The sequence below is a fragment of the Schistocerca serialis genome, chromosome 8 (assembly GCF_023864345.2).
Source record: "Schistocerca serialis cubense isolate TAMUIC-IGC-003099 chromosome 8, iqSchSeri2.2, whole genome shotgun sequence".
Lineage (NCBI taxonomy): Eukaryota > Metazoa > Arthropoda > Insecta > Orthoptera > Acrididae > Schistocerca > Schistocerca serialis.
The window spans coordinates 381,282,455-381,287,751 of NC_064645.1; the positions used below are offsets into that span (position 1 = coordinate 381,282,455).

Sequence of the window (5,297 nt, forward strand, 5' to 3'; positions counted from 1 at the left end):
TTGGAGATAAGAGAACGACTTGTATGAATATCAAGAGCTCAGATGGAAACCCAGTTGTAAGCAAAGAAGGGAAAGCAGGAAGGTGGAAGGAGTATATAGAGGGTCTATACAAGGGCGATGTACTTGAGGACAATATTATGGAAATGGAAGAGGATGTAGATGAAGATGAAATGGGAGATATGATACTGCGTGAAGAGTTTGACAGAGCACTGAAAGACCTGAGTCGAAACAAGGCCCCCGGCGTAGACAATATTCCATTGGAACTACTGACGGCCGTGGGAGAGCCAGTCCTGACAAAACTCTATCATCTGGTGAGCAAGATGTATGAAACAGGCGAAATACCCTCAGATTTCAAGAAGAATATAATAATTCCAATCCCAAAGAAAGCTGGTGTTGACAGATGTGAAAATTACCGAACTATCAGCTTAATAAGTCACAGCTGCAAAATACTAAAGCGAATTCTTTACAGACGAATGGAAAAACTAGTAGAAGCCAACCTCGGGGAAGATCACTTTGGATTCCGTAGAAACACTGGAACACGTGAGGCAATACTGACGTTACGACTTATCTTAGAAGAAAGATTAAGGAAAGGCAAACCTACGTTTCTAGCATTTGTAGACTTAGAGAAAGCTTTTGACAATGTTGACTGGAATACTCTCTTTCAAATTCTAAAGGTGGCAGGGGTAAAATACAGGGAGCGAAAGGCTATTTACAATTTGTACAGAAACCAGATGGCAGTTATTAGAGTCGAGGGACATGAAAGGGAGCAGTGGTTGGGAAGGGAGTAAGACAGGGTTGTAGCCTCTCCCCGATGTTGTTCAATCTGTATATTGAGCAAGCAGTAAAGGAAACAAAAGAAAAATTCGGAGTAGGTATTAAAATTCATGGAGAAGAAATAAAAACTTTGAGGTTCGCCGATGACATTGTAATTCTGTCGGAGACAGCAAAGGACTTGGAAGAGCAGTTGAATGGAATGGACAGTGTCTTGAAAGGAGGATATAAGATGAACATCAACAAAAGCAAAACAAGGATAATGGAATGTAGTCTAATTAAGTCGGGTGATGCTGAGGGAATTAGAGTAGGAAATGAGGCACTTAAAGTAGTAAAGGAGTTTTGCTATTTGGGGAGCAAAATAACTGATGATGGTCGAAGTAGAGAAGATATAAAATGTAGGCTGGCAATGGCAAGGAAAGCGTTTCTGAAGAAGAGAAATTTGTTAACATCCAGTATAGATTTAAGTGTCAGGAAGTCATTTCTGAAAGTATTCGTATGGAGTGTAGCCATGTATGGAAGTGAAACATGGACGATAAATAGTTTGGACAAGAAGAGAATAGAAGCTTTCGAAATGTGGTGCTACAGAAGAATGCTGAAGATTAGATGGGTAGATCACATAACTAATGAGGAAGTATTGAATAGGATTGGGGAGAAGAGAAGTTTGTGGCACAACTTGACCAGAAGAAGGGATCGGTTGGTAGGACATGTTCTGAGGCATCAAGGGATCACCAATTTAGTATTGGAGGGCAGCGTGGAGCGTAAAAGTCGTAGAGGGAGACCAAGAGATGAATACACTAAGCAGATTCAGAAGGATGTAGGTTGCAGTAGGTACTGGGAGATGAAAAAGCTTGCACAGGATAGAGTAGCATGGAGAGCTGCATCAAACCAGTCTCAGGGCTGAAGACCACAACAACAACAAATAATAGTTTTGTATTATGTCCACTTATCCAACGGCCTTGCCGCAGTGGTAACACCGGTTCCCGTCAGATCACCGAAGTTTAGCACTGTCGGGCTGGGCTAGCACTAGGATAGGTGACCATCCGGTCTGCCGAGCGCTGTTGGCACGCGGGGTGCCCTCAGCCCTTGTGAGGCGAACTGAGGAGCTACTTGATTGAGAAGTAGCGGCTCCGGCTTCGGAAACTGACACACAGCCGGGAGACCGGTGTGCTGACCACATGCCCGTCCAATCCGCATCCAGTAATGATACCCCTGAGCTGAGGATGACACGGCGGCCAGTCAGTACCCTTGGCCTTCATGGCCTGTTCAGGGTGGGGTTTAGTTCAGTTTATCATGTCCACTTACGTGGTACAGTGCCATTCATTTAAGCATAATCAAAAGGTACAAAATTTTGTGGCTACGCCTGCAGTTCTGATTAGAAACCGTGGGTCTCACCGCTCAAGTTGTACCTGTGGAGAATTCCTTAATCGTACCGGTACTAGTTAGGCGTTGATGGAAATGACAGACCAACTAAAGATTGTTTGTTTCACCTGATCAATATGATGAAGAAAGCGTACAAAAATGGAAGGGAGACGATAAGGCGAAGCTTTACTGAAACATCGGATTGGTGAAATTTGATTTAATGAAGCGTGTAGAAGATATTTACCAAAGCCTACAATGCGTCATCATTTGAAGTGTTCAAATAAAACATGAAAATTTTGACGACGTAATCATATGACAGTAGAGACGGAAGACGAATTAGCACAGCATGCAATTAGTCCCGAGTCTAGTTTCTTCGGAATAACTCTTGCTGAATTAAGGAAACTTGTCTAACACTGAGAAATATCAGCTAAAGCACGGCTTCCATAAAGACAGCCTGTAGAAAATGGTATTGATGAATTGTGAAAGATCAACCTACTTTGGCCTTACGAGTTCCCGCAAGAATATCAATGGCACGAAGGCAGTGGTTTAATTAATAGAGTTAAAGAGTTATTTGACGGATATAAGGAAATACTAGATGAACATAAGATTACTGCTCACCAAATGTATAAAGTGGATTAAACCGTATTATTCACAGTTAACCAACGGTCTAAGGTATTTGCCCGAAACTACACGCGGAGAAAGGGATCCTATAGCGATGTATGTATGTGCAACGAATGCAGCAGGTATATGTGCAACGAAAGCAGCAGGCGAATTCTTACCTGAGATGTTAATATTTAAGCTCAAGAGAATGAATGATGTATTATAAATGGGGGGGGGGGGTGGGGACGGGGGGGGGGGGGGGGCTCCACTGAACGCAGCTTTTGAATCCTCGAAAAATTGAAGAATAACATGAGGACAGTTTTTCCGATGGCTACAACTTTTCCAAAATGTACAACAGTAGAAAAAAGCGACGAGAGACAAATTCTGTTTTTATTGGATGGGCATGGCACACACACCAAAATCTCAGAACAGTTCAACTGGCTCGTGATTACGGAATAACCATGCAGTCGTTTCCGGCTCACACGACTCTTCAGCGTTGGATAGATGGTTCTTTAGAACACTAGAGACAGCTACAGCGGAGCGGCACCTTCGTGGTTACGAACAAATCCTGACAGTGTTATAAGAAATTAACATTGCAGAACTTTTGGATACTGCAGACCCAAGATCACTTTGTATGCACATGGCACTAAACGGTTTTAAAGCAATAGGCTTGTGAAAGTTTGATAGAAATGTCTTCAAAGATGATGTTTTTGTAGCTAATACTGTACATATTGTTGATCAGTGAGATCAAGAATCGGCTAATCGAACTGAGGCAACACCGCGAACATCTGAAAGGCCACATAATGTTATACCACTCAATGATCAGTCCGAACTTCTACAGTGTCTCAAGAATGTGGACTCGAATTCAATACTGGAACAGTAGCCGAAATTAAGAGTCAGCAAATAAAGCCTTACTTGAACACTTTATCTCCTTCCCATGTATAACAACAGTTATACAAGGTAATTGACATCATAATACAAGGTAATTGACATCAAGTTCTTAGATAAAGTAAATAGGAGCCAAAGAAAAGGCAAATAACAGGAAGAAACCTATGCACAAATCCATAAAAAAGAGACACACTAAAACTTTAAGAAGAATAAAAAACAAAGGACAGAGTTAAAGATGATGGAGGAGAAGACATGAAAAGTAAAGGTTAGGTGCACAACATATCCACAATCATGGAAAGTAAAATAAAGAAACATTTCAGTGACATCCGTGTTCAGACCAACTGATTTTCGATACGCCAATCGAAGCCATTTGATTTGTTACAATATTGTATTTTGTTCCTATGTGTAATTTCATTATGTGTAACTATGGAAGTAACGTTATGTTCATAGCCTGTAATTTGTTATTGCGGAATATTTTTACATTAGCCCATGGATTTATGATGTCATCATTGACTTAGGCTGTAGGAGGTACGTGTTAGGAAACGAGGCACTTAAATCGTGCCGCAAGTACATATATGAAAAACGTTGAAAACTCATTTTGCGGAAATTTTTTTTTAATTTATGTGTGATACCTTAAAAAATAAAGATTCATTCTAGACAAAGCAAACTGTGTTATTTCAATTACCCCGACAGATACGGAAGTTCCCCCGTAAGAGATACGACTTGAGCTAACCGACGTTACATGCTGTATCGTTTTCGCCAGTTGGTCTGCACGTTCGAGGCTCTTAATTCCACCATGCCCTGGCATCCGTTGTAGATGAATCACTTCACACAGCTCCTCTACTCGACTAAGACTTCTCACTATATCGTATCACAAACGATTTACAGTTTTTCATTTGGAAGCCCTCGTAAGAGACTGTAGCGCACTCGTCGAGTCAGTATACATAAATACTTTGTCACCTTGTAAGAAATAGCTTGAAGAGTGGCATACGACGCCGCGGTTAACATCGACGGTACTGCTGGCTACACGAAATATTGTCCAAGCCATCTGGCCCTTGAAAAGCCATACCTGTTGGAAGCATCCGTGTACAATCTGTACCAGTCGTGTCAGTTACGATCCAAGTTTGACAGTGTAGAGAGCCTCATTCACTCGGGGTAGCGATCGTTTACCCACATGACCATCATTTACAGGACAGTGAATTTCTGAAGAGATATCGTTTGCTTGACATCATAACACGTCCTCTGCGAAACTCACATTGTCATCATACTATCGAATGTTTCAGGACTTCATAATGCTACATGATACGGGTAGTAGGGTTTTGGGCTCCTTCGACCAGCGTATTTTAGTGTATATTGATGTTTGACCTGGGTAAAAGAATGTGAATGATTCGTATATCCTATGTGAGAATAATTTCTGGAATGATCATTTATTACACTTACTTAGTGAAAGACTTCTCTTACTAATTATTTACATTTCGCCTTCCTATTTAATTTTTCCGCATTCTTTCTATTTTTGTGATGTATTATTGGACACAAACACTTGTTGGGATAGAATCACAGTTGTCAGCGCATGAACACCTCTTCATCAGATGTCGCCCATAGCATCTCAAGATGGCCTTTGAAGGCCGAAAAAGCTTATGATTGTCTTAAAAACTTAAAAATAGACATATCTTACA

At 41.1% G+C, this 5,297-nt stretch overlaps 1 pseudogene; it reads left to right on the forward strand.

Annotated features, from left to right (window-relative positions):
- Nucleotides 1–1,720: 1,720 nt before the first annotated feature.
- Nucleotides 1,721–1,838, forward strand: LOC126417360 (5S ribosomal RNA; annotated as a pseudogene).
- Nucleotides 1,839–5,297: the final 3,459 nt, after the last annotated feature.